A 13,674-nucleotide genomic window follows, 5' to 3' on the forward strand; every position below is an offset into this window, starting at 1 on the left:
AGGGACAGACATTACACATAAACTAGTTTAAGTGATCAGAAACTGGTTTAAACCTGTAGCAGAACAGATGTTCAATGCACAAAAATTAGTTTCAAAGTGGCTGAAACCAGTTTGAGATAGATGAGGTTGAATGTAGTATCAGACTTAACTGATTTGGGTCAAACCAGTTTATGCAGTGTCTGTCTCAGATCCCTTCCTGAGTCCCCTGGCATCCCAGATGCTTTGCAGCCCTGGGTGGGGCTCTCTGCTCCAGCGCAAGGCTGGCCCCATCCCTCTGCTTCTCAGCTGGTGCTCCAGCAGAGACTACAAGCACAGCAGTGTTTGCCTGGCTTCCCCTTGCCACTCGCCACCCCAACCACTCCCTGCTCCCACGGCACAGACTGTAGCCTGCATGTGTTATGCTAGCTAATGCTGAGATGTGCCTGTGTAAGGTGGACAGCACAGTGCCTGCTTAGGGCTTTTTGGAGCTAATCAACGGGTCAGCTGGTAACGTCTCTCCATTCATTGTTTAAGAAGAGCTTGAACTAATGAGAGGCTTATGTTTTCTTGATGGGGTGCTAAATGTCCTGTTATCAACTCCCTGCTGGCTCCCTCCCTCATCAGAAGCAGTGAGGGTACGGGAGGGAACCCCTCTCTAATCAGAGCATCTTGCCTAGCTACAGTCCCCCTCAGCTCAGCAAAGTTGTGTGGAAGGAAAGGGAGAGCTGCTGTAGCACCCCTGCCCCCCGGCTTTTAGCTTGAGCCATTGCAGGCATGTGCCAGCATTTCTTCAGTCCAGAGGGAATGTCTGTGGAACTGCAAACCAGTTCAGCCTAGCTGGGTTAGACTAACCTGCAAAGGTTGAATCAATTCAGGTTCAGGCTTTTTTAATGTCTGTCCCTAGCCCAGGAGGTGAACTAACTTAAATCAAAAAGGGTTAACCTGATCTAGGAAAGGGTTCACTCAATCTCCTGAATGCCTGTATATATTTGTAGTGTGCCCCTGGGACTGGGAAAGTCCAGCTGCTCAGCTAGGCCCCAGGGCTATGTTAATTATACCCCCTGACCCTCCCTGAGCTATTTTTAGTTCCCCAACCTCTCCTCTGGAGAGCTGCCAGCCTCCTACCCATCCTGGTCCTGCCAACCACCACTGGACTACTCCTGTGTTCCTGCCTGCCTGCCCTCCCTTCCCCACCCCCCTCCACAGCTTCTCATGTAGCTTCTAAAAGCAGTGAATGACTACATACGCAGCTCCTGCTACCAGGGAACTGCTGCATACATTGCTCCCAGTCTAAGTCTAGGTGGCTTCCAGTAAGCCACCTCAACGTAGAACAGGTGGGTGAAGTGAACACTTGTTTTCAGTCCAAAAGAATGCCTAAAATTTAAGCCTATTTACATGCTCAGTGACTGGCTTTCTTGCATGCATACCAGCCTCTGGCTTCTTTACTATTCATTCCATCCAGGAAGAGTAGAGACCAACTGCAAATGCTTCCTAAGCCTGAAGGAGGGTGTTTGTGCCTAAAAGCTTGCAAAGAAGAATTTTTTCCAACTGTTTGAGTTGGTCTAATAAAAGATATCAGAAACCTCGTCTTCCTAAAACTTAAGCTTACCTGCTAAAAGCCCACTCAAAGGAAATAGTTGTATGTCACTTCTAACAGATGGCCAGGCTTGGGCTTTGGTGGGCCTCAAGGGAGAGGGAGTTTCTGAGATGAGGAGCAACATCTGAAAACAACCTTGCTCTTGTTTTGGTCAAGAGAATTTGGTGCATAGATTATACTTGCGGGAGGTTGTTCTTGGCTGATATAGGGATGGTGGTAGAGCTTGAAGGAGGAGGGGGGTCCTTTAGGCATGTAGAACCCAGGTTTTTCTCAGAATGGTGCCTTCTCAGTTGCCAGCATGAATTTGTTTTAGTTACTTAAAGAATTTGCAATAAATACTAAATGTTTCTAAAGATGTGTGTTAGATTGACTTGAAATATTATCTTCCATTTTTAGAGGAGGAAAAGGAGGAAAAGTGTTCTGAGATACTGTTCTGTATAAAATTACTATAACCGGAATTTCTGAAGTCCTGCAGCATGGGTCAACACTAATTAAAACTGGCCTAGGTTGTGTTTGTTGCAAGACTTCATTAAGTTCAACCAGAGTGCTGTCATGTTGTCAGTCTTTCCACACTCTAAACTTTATCTTTATGTCCTCTTACCTTTGAGTTTTGTTTTTGTTTAACTTGTGAATATTCTTGTACAGCAGGACCTCACAACTGGGTCATTTCACTCTGCCAGTTTATAAGAATGGCATAAGAAAGTGTTCAGAGAATATTTTCTTTCTCATGTGTTATGTATAGCTGATTCCATTTATCAGGTTCCACAGTAATCACTTCCACAAGGTCCTATTTCTTGGGCCTTATGCCAGGGTCATGAATTTGAATCTAAAGAATAAATGTATATAGTACTAAGGTTCAGTCTGACAGTAATTGAAATGGGTAATTTATTTTATGGCCAGTAAACAGTGACATCTCAATGTTTAAGGATAACACTGGTTTCTCTGTGTCTTTTCGACCAGTATTTTATCCCTGTTTCATGAAGCAATTTTATAGGAAGCTTCCTGTTATCAGTAAGCTTGACTTTTTTTTTCTCTGAGGGAGGAGGAAGGAGAGATTTCTCTAGAAAGTATTTGTTCATTGCTAGATCAGATATCCTTCAAAATTGTATACATTTTGCCCTGTATGCCAACACTACCGGACTAATCTTAATCATATACAAAACCTCCTTCTAATCTATAGTCTGTTTTGACCTTAGAGTGAAATACTAGAAAAGTAGCGCTGAAAGGGATCTCAGGATTTCGTTGGTCCTATCTAGTAGGATTATTCCTGTTTTAATCAATTTGCTTGTCTAAACTGCACTTAAGTGGAATGTTGTTCTTTGACGTTTTAAAATAAAAAATGGATCATTTTAGCCAGAATCATTCAGACAAATAAATTTTAAAAGAACTAAAAGTATATATGAGAAATGAATAGGACATTAGTTTGTCCTGCTACATACTACTACTATGTAAGTAGTATTTTAATCTCTGGCAGCCCAGTGTCCTCAAGATCTCATCAAGACAAAATAGTGGAGATGCCTGGGGTGGCTTAAAGCTAAAGAGTTAGAGGTAGAGCTCCTGCAGATGGGATTTGGCTCCTTCTCCCATCCTCTTAAGCCTGATTTAGAAAGTTCCGTCCAGCTGTGTGTGTAGAATATACTGTGTGTGTACAATCTGTAGAATATACTTGTGCTGTTCATGAGTTATGTTCAATATATGGGACTCTTGATATACCAGTATAAGACTGCAAAGCCCATTTTGAATGTGGGACTTCTCTGTTGACCGCCCCCCCCCAGTGGCCTAACACACACTCAGATTTTAAGGAATAATGATCTAGGTTTAGCAACAGAGGATTTAATGGTCTTCCAACTCATGGAAGCCTCCTTGGGCAGAGTAGGGTATCAGGTAAGACAACAATTTTTTCTAAGTCTGAATTTCGGGAGGGGATGTAATCAAGTGTAGACTATGCTAGGCCTTAAAGTACTTAATATGGTGTAATATTTGCTTGCATTCACTTGGCCAAACTGTGGGTAAGAGAAGAGGCAAAGGAACTGATCAGGCCAGAGGATGTCACAAGTTGTGAGCCATTTTAGAAAATTCAAGGAAAATGGAATAGAAAAACACTAGGCTAAACTTCTTGCTATAAGTCCTTTGAAATATGCTTAGTGGTTAGACAAGGTTTATTAGGTAAGTTATAGCTTAGAGAGAGAATAAGAATACACACATATATATTAGAGTAACACCTATGTATGTATTTTTTTTACTTTATTTAGTAAGCTTTTTTCATATTTTAGCCAAGCCAAAAAGTACAAAAATGTGGGCTCATCTATGAATCTTTGTTCTTCAGCTTTGAGCTACAGTTCTTGCTGAATAGCCCATCTACAGATGAACTAAGATAAAAACTTTTTAAAAGCTTAATTAGAAACATAGGTGAAAAGTCCTTTCCCTAGTAGGCTGGCACCTGTTGCAGGTGTTTTTTAAGACTTTAAGACCTAGAAATTTTAAGATCAGTTTGCCTGCAAATCTCAGTAAGATTGTTATGCATTTAGATAAATGTGCACTTAAGTGTTTAATCCATTGTTTTTGATATGCCTTATCTTTACTATTTAGTTATTTATCTTGTCTGTATTTATTTTTTAGATTTGCTATTACATTTTTTCTGTATTTATGTTTATGAGTATTTAATTTTGGTTGGATTGGCTCTTCAAACCTTTCTTGGTTTTCAGGATATATCTGAGGGTTAACAAAAGGAAGAGATTACTTCCTTTTGGTGGGGGACTTTGATCATCTGATGAGGCTAATCAGGAATTAGTTAACAAAGAGGAAGGTAGGTTTTCAAAGTATCTCCTACCAGGCATTTCTAGGGAGACCATAGAAGGAAGCTAGCTGTGTAGAGGAAAGGACAGAGGAAAGGTCAACTCCAAAGAAAAATCCTATGTCAGGTCAGGAGGGAAGAAAGATTTGGATTCTTTGGAGGCCCAAATAACTTTCAAGAGTGCTGATAGTGTAACTGAGGCAAGGAAATATGCATAGGTCTTAATTTTGTTTAGATCTGTGTATTTCTTTTACTAGCTAACCTAATGATTGCTTCTGGAACCTCTACGAAGGTTCTACATCTCTTTGCTTTCACATCCCTTGAAAACCTGTAAACTCAGTGTGTCCAAAAGGTTGAAGCTCTAGGAAATGGTGCACTCAGCAGCAGACTGCACTGTGGCATCCACTAGGTCTTTCAGACACTTACTCACTGGCATCCCTTCAGCACTCCTTCTCAGTTCTGTAGTTCTCCATATGCACAATTCAGTTACATAACCAGTTAGTACTGCACTTCCTTCAGGGCCTTCAGTATAGTTTCCATCTGATATATATTTGGAAAACTTGAAGTTAGTGAACTCATTTTAAAAGATTTCTAATTTTTTTAACAGAAGCTTCATAACCTACTCCCACCTCCTCCTATGGTGAAACAGGGAAAGCAATGCTGCAGGCAAACCAGGACATCAGGAAGTACTTGAAAAGGTCAGCCCCTCCTTCCCATGATGTTTTCGATAATGCAGACACCACTTTTAATATCATGTGATCAGTAGAGTGCCAACAAGCTTCTCATTATTCAGTTTATTTTAGTGAAGTATTCACACTTTCAGGGTATTAGTTCTTTTTCTTTGGCAAAGACTTTAGTGATCTTGCCAGTATTGAACATTTCATATTGTGCATATTGTGAATTGTAATGCTAATCATCAAAACATCAGTCATCTACTGTCAATCCTTTACTGTTACTGCTGGAAATGCTTACACACAGTGCAGTGCTGAGTAGAAATAGTTGAGTTAGCTCTGAACAAGCTAGCTCAGATACTGGAAGCAGCATGGGTGTGTTAATGCAGTGTTCCAACCCTGCTAATGAGTGTTTTAGGGAAGTAGGATAAATTAGCTTGAGGGAAGTGCTGGGCTCACACAGCTAAATCACAGCTCAGTACCTGAGCTAGAGTATTTCAGAAGAATGCAGGGTAGAGGTGCACCTTATAAACAAATTGAATCAGATACATAGATTATTTAGAGCTATTACAAGTATTTCTACACAGCGCTGCTGTGTAGACTTACCCATTTCATGTATAAATGATGAGGTGTTCATAATATATTTTCCTAGATTTGAAGGAAATGACGAAGTGGACGTCAGTGCAGTATTTTAACATACACATGTACACACATGTATACCTGTGTGTTTTAAAAAATACTATATCTATGTTAAAAATACTCTATATATGGCAAAAAGGACTTCATAGTGAAATCTTGAACACTTCATAAATTTCTTACTAATTAGAATGATTTGTAGCATTCTTACATCTACATTAGGGTCAAGGCATTCCATTCTTCTTTTCTTTGTCTCAAAAATGCCTAAGAGACATCAACATTTAATGCTTGACATTTAAATGGAAGATGTATTATTTCATCTTAAAAGTTGATTTACTGAGCATATAGCTAATTCATAATTGGGCATGGCACTAGAAAGTACCATATGTGACTTTAAGAAGGATCATTACTTTCAACAGATGTACATTCTTAATAAGGTTAAAGGCAGCAGCAGCAGCAGTCAAGGTCACTATTCTATTTCTTCTAATTTTCTGTTTTCCCTTCAAAACACTTTTAATTAAGTGGGGGACACTTCCCCCCACCCCTTGTGTAATTGGAATGTAGCAATAATGTAGGTTTGGTGCTCTTAGGACTGTAACTAATTGCGTCTTGGCCTTTTGGCTCAGATCAAGTGAATATTCTACAGAGCTGTAGAGTTCCTAGCTGTCATCTCTGTCTAAACTGATGGTTAGCGAATTATTCCAGTTCCACCAGAATGATAGAAGATGTCCATATCATCGAACTGCTTTCTCAGAGATGAAAATCAAATAAATTGGAAGGCACCAGTTTAAACTGGAGGACAATTCCATTCTCAAGCTGGTACTGGTGTTATTGTAAATCTTTACATGTTAACATATTTGTCCCTTCACATTGTCCTTTCAAGGATAGTGCATCTGAGATGTAGTTCTTCAAATACTCTGTATTCATTTTTTAACTGTAGGACTTCAGGAAATTGCAAAGTTGACTTGAATTGATTTTCCTTTTCCTCTCAAGTGTAAAATATTATTTAATATTTTACATAATAAATGTTTTACGTAATAAATACTTCTCAGGAGAGAATTAATAATCTAGCAACTACCCAAATTCAATTTGTGACCCTTGGAACTATATTATTTATTTTATCCCCTAACATTTTTTTGGTTCTGGTCCATATCTGTAAGCACCACAACAATTTGAAACACAAAACGGAAATTCTGAATTTTTTGAGGCATACTTTTACTTCATCAAAATTAGTTTTGGTAGATTCACAAGAATGAAATCAATTTTCTCAACTATATGATTATATCCCATATGTATCTCAGCCTCTAGGACAGTGGTTTTTAATCTTTTTAGGCTTCTGGCCCCCTCAGAAAATGGCAGCTTTTAGCTTTTACTTGTGTTTTTTACTGTGGGAACAGCAATTTTTCCATTACAAATGTAACCTTTCTTCCAGGCACTCACTGGTCAGCAGCACAAGGGCTAGGTTCACATTTTGGGGTACCTCACAAATTATACCCGTGGCTCAAGCCCCCACCCAGAAATCTTTGAACACTAGATTAATTACTAGGGTGTCCTGCATAAACAAAACTCCCATCCTTGCAAGTACTGTACACACAAAAGACAGATTTATTACAGAAAACAGAGGGAAATACCAAAATGCAATATGAAACACTGCTAACTACATGACAGTTTATAGGTTGCGCTGAGTCTGGGGAATCTGCTAGAGATCATGGGTCCTTCTGTGGACCCCTTGTTGCTCTTGGAGGAATGGTAGCATGCCAATCTTTGCTCCCATGCAGAGGTGGTATGTGTGCATGGGGAGTGACTGCAGCTCCAGACAGCATGCAAGCACCCCAAAACTTCTGGGCTGGTTTAGATGCCCTGCTGAAACAAACTGAAGGAAATAAAACTCCAGACAGAGCCCGGGTAGTTAATGGCTACAGCCGGCCCAAACACACAGCTTGACTAGAGCAGAGACTATCAAAAGAAACAAGAGGAAAGACCAAGCCTACCCTCTAGACCTGTGCTACAGGTAGTTTGAGTCACAGGTCCATGGGGAGCATAAAGTTGCAAACCTCAATCCTAGCCCAAAACTGGCAGGATTAGAAACTCCCATGTTTCAACCCTGTTTAAACAGCTAGGCCTAACTCCTGGCCAGCAAACCCAAGAACCAATACTCTTTCCCCCCCGGTATTAATCCCTTAAACCCTCAAAACAAAAAAATGGGGCAGAAAAGGGGGAAAGAGGAGTTCACAGACACTGGGACAACTCTCCCCTTCTCTCTCCTTTACCTGAGCTTCCCTTTTTGCTATCTGTAACTCCTCCTCCCTTGGAGGAGACATCACTCTTCAGTAGCTGCTAGCAGTTTTTCCCCCACCCAAACCAGCCTAACTCATCTTATAGCTGTTTGCATGACATCACCCTGGACTTGTCCAGTCAGGGAGCACCATAGATGATGCACAGGGAGACACATTTCCCCCCCTGAGATTGGCCATTGCTGAAGCCGCCATTGGCTTCTGCAGGCAGTCACTGCCCCCCTCCTTGCCATTGATGTGGCTGTGTGCAGTCCCTGTTCACCGCCGGTGACTGTGGGCAGTCTCCACTTGCCACCTGCTGCTTGCCACCCTCCCCCTCACCAGTGACATTGCCGCGGCCACCTGTGGGCAGTTCCCGCTCAGCCTGTCCTCACCACCGATGTCACCATGGCCACCTGCAGATGGTCCCTGCTCACTGCCACCACACCCCTGCCACTGTCACCACCCCCAGCCTCAGGAGGCATGCGTCACTCGTGGGGAGCACCACACTGCAGTCTTTATCTGAACCAACCTGCCTAAAGAATCCTCTGTGTCCTCTGCCCAATGAGGCCAGAGGGTTTTACATGCTTTGCCCAGAAACCAGTCCCAGCCATGTGCTAAGCACATGACCAAATCAACAGGGGCCATCTTGCCCACATAAAAATACAATATGTAACAACCAAATGTGTGTTGGTAGGTGTTACACAAAAAAACTAAGCAAGATCACAACAGATGAGAATGTTTTTGACAATATGGATTCCTATTGGAAATCTCTGGGTTTATCTTGCGAGTCACGCGTAGGCACCTAGTTGCACAAAGGAATCTATGTGTAACTGGGGCAGAGCAGTGTAGGTCTGGAAACTTAAATTTGACAGTGTCCCTTTTAAACCACTTGGGAATGTTCTGTTACTATTAGCCACAATAAGTAAAAGTTTATGATTTATACTGTCTCTAGCATCAGCAAGTTTCAGTTTCCAGAAATAAGAACATTAAATAAAAATGTTCTGGCTCAGTTACCCTGCACATTGGGGTTTCTACTGGAATGCTGACCTGGCTCTAACTGTACTCATCAACACTAAGTCAGCACTACTGAATGATGCTATTATAATCACAAAATTATCTATTTTCAGAGTGAAGATAGTATTATGTGAGAGAAACAACATTTATGAACATCATGGAATTGCCAACCATAGTGTAGAGCTCATCAACCTTGATCTTGTAGAAGTTTCATATAGCAACCTCAAATGACTGCCTGCTCAGCTATAAAAAGGATCAATATTTTTCCCCTTTCTTTCTCTATCATGGAAAACCTCAGGGCCATTTCAGCAGGAAAGTGTGCAAACCTTGCTGGAAACTGCTCCATTGGGAGTTCTCTCTGTGTATTCAGAAAATGGGACTAATGGTGGAAAAACTTAAGAGTAACATGGCAAATATCTTCAGAAGGTATAAGTTGAAAGTGTGAAGTTTTGAAAACATGGTACTTTTAACATGTAACATTTTATAGATTTCTTTAAAAATCCAAAACCTTTTCACTGTTTCCTTTCTTCCCAACATAGAAGCCAGCAATTGCAAGACAGATGGGATATTCTGGGATGCCAAGCTACCTCTACTAAAGGAAGCCGGTAGACATAGAAAAAATAAGAGGCACAAGCCGGTACCATACTTTTTCTGTTAACATAGAATACTTTGTTCCCTTGAGATCGGACTTAATTTACATGAATCATCTTGCAACAAGTAAAGCAAAAGTAATATGAAGCAGTGCTTTTACCACAGCTGAATTTTATTACTTTGGAATATTTATAGAATAAATGAATGTGCTGTCATTGCAGATGTGCCAAAATGGTAATGAAAAATGTTGCTCACATCTCACAATTTGTATAGCTCTTGGACAAGAACAGACTATTAGTTGAATAGTTTTTAAGGAAGTGCATGTGTGATAGAGGAAATTTCTTCAATTATACCTTCCTAAATGCAATGAAATCAGTTGCATTTAATGTACATTTGTGGCCAGGCCTATTCAGGAATTTTAAAATTAGGTATGTTTACATCCCAGAAGACATTCACTTCTGAGTTCTGTCTCCTGAAAGGAGAGAAAACACTAAGAGCGGGATGCACACTGATTGGGCAGGTGGTTAGGTGAGTACAAGCCACAACATTGTACCAGTTCAGAGCCCAAAATGGGATGGTTAGAGAATTTGTTCAGGAAGTGGGAGATTTAGGCTAGGGACAGACATTGCACATAAAGTGGTTTAAATGATCAGAAACTGATTTAAACCTGTAACAGAACATGCATTCAGTGCATATAAATCAGTTTGAAAATGGCTGAAACTGGTTTGAGATAAATGTGGTTGAATGTAGTATCATCCTCAACTGATTTGGCTCAAATCAGGTTATGCAATGTCTGTCCCAGATCCCTTCTGGTTTAAGCTAATCCTGCCCCTCTGCTCTCTAGACAGAGCAGGAACCCATCCTAGAAGAGAAACCAACTGGCATGGCACCATTAAGGCAAAGTGGGAAGGGAGGGTCTTAATTCTTCCCTCCTTCTTCTCTTCTCCCACTCCAGCCTGGGTAAGCCTGTATGCAGGAAGCAGAGGGGAAGAGGTTGCAGCAGTGGCCCCTGGAGCTGGCAGACCCTGGCTGCAGTGAAGAGATGGAAGAAGGAATTAACTCTTCTCCCTGCCCATACTGGGTTGGTTGTCCCACAGGAGACATGTTGGCTTGGTTGTCCCATGGGGCAAGGAGGGGGACTTTGTTCTGTGCTGGGGGGTGGGGGAACTTTTCCCACTCCTTTTCCCAGGGTGGGGAAGGGGACTTGATGAGGTGCTGTATGGGGACTCTTCCTCTTCTTCCCCTTCCTCCCTGCCCCTGCAGGGGTGGGAGGAGGGGATCCATGTGATGGTTTCGGCCCCAGAGTTGGGGGCAGCAGGAGGAGGTGGGGAGGTCAGGGTGCTTGTGCCCGCCACAGGTATGGCTCCAGCCAGCACTGCACTGCAGGTGGGAGTAGAACCTGCCTTATCCCTGTGGCTCTGCTCCCTGAGCCTACAGCTCCAGCCCTCACAGCGGGGAAGCTCCACACTGGAGCCTGCTGCTTCCCCTGTTCCTCGGTCCCAGCACTGTATTGGTAGTGGAGGGAGCTCTTCCCCCTGCGTCCCTGCAGAGTCCAGCATGAGGACTCCACACTGCCAGTGCAGAGCTGCAAGCGTGGTGCGGAGCCGTGGCAGTAGACACAACTGGGCAGGTGGCATGGGGATGTACTCCTCACCCCCAGTGCAGTGCTGGCTGTCTCTATTGAGGCTCCATGCCATGTCTGCAACTCCGTACTTGCAGTGGGGAAGCCCAGTGCTGGATTCTCCATACTTGCAGGGGGAAGCAGGGGACAGGGCTCCCTCCACTCCTGGCATAGTGCTGGGACTTGCACAGCAGGAAGCAAGGGAAGCAGTTGGCTCCAGTGGGGGGCTTCCCCCACAGAGGTTTGAGTACTGTTCTGAGAGAGGTAGGTTCAAATCCCCTCTGGACAAGGGAGATCTTAAATCCTGGGTCTTTCACTTCCTGTATGAGTGTCCTATTTACTTGGAAATTGAGCTAAAATGTGGGAAGGCATTCCTAGTCTTTCTTCTAGCTCAAAATTTTGGGACTTGTGTACATGTATATTTGGGACTTTATGAATACATGTACTTGTCCAGGTAAAGCATAGTCTACTGTGCATGTTTAGTAATCATGTGGACACTTGCATATTTGCACTGCACATGCAACAGAATGGCAAGATGTGCATAAGTGCTAGAAATGGCAGGTGAGAAATGGAGCCACATAGTTAGCCATGTTAGTGTGATGGGACTTTTGTCCTTGTCCTGGGATTGGTATTGTAGCAGGTCAAAGTGGGGTTTGAATCTGGCTTTGTTGATTTGAATGGCTACAGTTTTGGAGTTGTACTGTAGACGTTTATCTGCAGAGTCCCTCTCGTTGTCACTTAGGGCCCCCAGCTTGAACACCTCAGACATATCCTTAATGACCTTCAACCCCTCCTGGAAAAGGATGACTATTTCAAAGTAGTTATGGAGGACAAACCTGTCCTGGCTTATGGACAGCCCCTTAACCTCAAATACCATCTCTCAAGCAACAGGCTCCTTAACTTCCAATCTTACTAAGGCACTAGGACTTTGCAGTAGGCCTAGATGCCTTCCGTGCCTGCACATCAATCCAGACCACAACATCATTTGATGAAATGACATGCTGCGGCTAGTAAAGTGACCAAAATGCTAGCGTGCATCCATAGATGCTTCTTGAGCAAATCCCGGGACGTCATTCTCCCCTTGTACTCGGCCTTGGTAAGGCCGCAGCTGGAGTACTGCGTCCAGTTTTGGGCTCCACAATTTAAAAAGGATGTGGAGAAGCTTGAGAGAGTCCAGAGGAGAGCCACGCGCATGATCAGAGGTCAGGAAAACAGATCTTACGATGACAGGCTGAGAGACGTGGGACTCAGGGGTGCCCACCAGGATCTGGGGGAACGTCTGTTCACCAGAGCGCCCCAAGGGATGACGAGGTCAAACGGTCACAAACTCCTGCAAGACTGTTTCAGGCTGGACATAAGGAAGAATTTCTTTACTGTCCAAGCCCCCAAGGTCTGGAACAGTCTGCCAGCGGAGGTGGTTCAAGCACCTACATTGAATACCTTCAAGAGTAAATTGGATGCTTATCTTGCTGGGATCCTATGACCCCAGCTAACTTCCTGCCCTTTGGGCAGGGGGCTGAACTCGATGATCTCCCGAGGTCCCTTCCAGCCCTAATGTCTATGAAATCTATGAATTATAACATCCAATGTTGATTCACTTGTAGTTCCACCAGTGCCATATAACCATCACCTGCTATCTCCATCAGACACATGAGGTGATCCCTATGGGACAGAATGAATGAATACAGTTCTGACATCAGCTGCAGAAAGCCATGCAAACCGGTGACAGAACACTTTAACCTCCCTGGACACTCCAGCACTGATTTGGGGGTGGCTCTTCTTAGACAGCAAACTCTTTAAGATCTATTTGAGTGGGAAATTGTGGAACAAGAAATCATTCACATGCTGGAATTGTGTTAATTATGGTTGAAATAGAAACTATGGATCCTCATCCCATTATCTGGATTAGGTTTTGCACCCCCTTTGTTTCTACTTGTTTTGTTTGCCTCTCCCAGCATTGCTCCCCTTCCCTCCATCCCATCTCCATTTCTCTCTTCCGCTCCAGGGGAGCAAGAGGGGACATGATGCTAAAGTTGGAAGGCCTTCTTTTTCCCAGTGTCCCCCGCGGCACCTGGGAGATGCAGTCCAGCCTTCCAGGCCCTGGGCATTGCCCGCTGTCAGTGGCCGGGGACTGAGTGTGGCTCTCCCAGGACCTGTGGGACTGGACTGCATCTCCCTGGCACTGCAGGGGGTGCTGGGCAGAAGGAACCCTACCTACCTGGGTGCACCCGGGCTCCTGCCTCTGGTGGTGGATAGCATGGACTATCTTTTGACTCTGGCCTCTTCTGGCACCACATGGTGCTGGGTGAGTGGGGCTTCTTCTAAACAGTGACCCCATGGTACCGGCAGATGCAGGAGCCACAGCTGGAATTACTGCCTGTGCTGTCCGCCAGCAGAGGCCACGGCCTGAATGCAGCTTGCCCAGGGCCTGCTGCATGATACCATGCAGGCCAGAATTTGGTTCATAGGCCATATTTTGCCCACTCTTGGTCTGT

The 13,674-nt window shown here is 43.5% G+C and overlaps 1 protein-coding gene across 6 annotated transcripts in view; it reads left to right on the forward strand.

Moving 5' to 3' along the window:
• PRR16 (proline rich 16) overlaps positions 1 to 13,674 on the forward strand; it is a 298,326-nt gene that overhangs the window by 115,633 nt on the left and 169,019 nt on the right. For 2 of the 6 annotated variants that reach the window (XM_090038443.1, XM_090038442.1), the window contains one exon: positions 4,978 to 5,068. The exons of 3 other annotated variants lie outside the window; for them this stretch is intronic. The gene's annotated coding sequence lies outside the window, so the exon portion shown is untranslated. Of the gene's footprint in view, positions 1 to 4,977; positions 5,069 to 9,506; positions 9,605 to 13,674 lie in introns of all 6 variants that reach the window. One more of the 6 variants, XM_090038444.1, reaches the window with a different exon arrangement.

The sequence above is a fragment of the Crocodylus siamensis genome, chromosome 3 (genome assembly GCF_052110815.1).
Source record: "Crocodylus siamensis isolate JL-2025a chromosome 3, ASM5211081v1, whole genome shotgun sequence".
Taxonomy (NCBI): domain Eukaryota; kingdom Metazoa; phylum Chordata; order Crocodylia; family Crocodylidae; genus Crocodylus; species Crocodylus siamensis.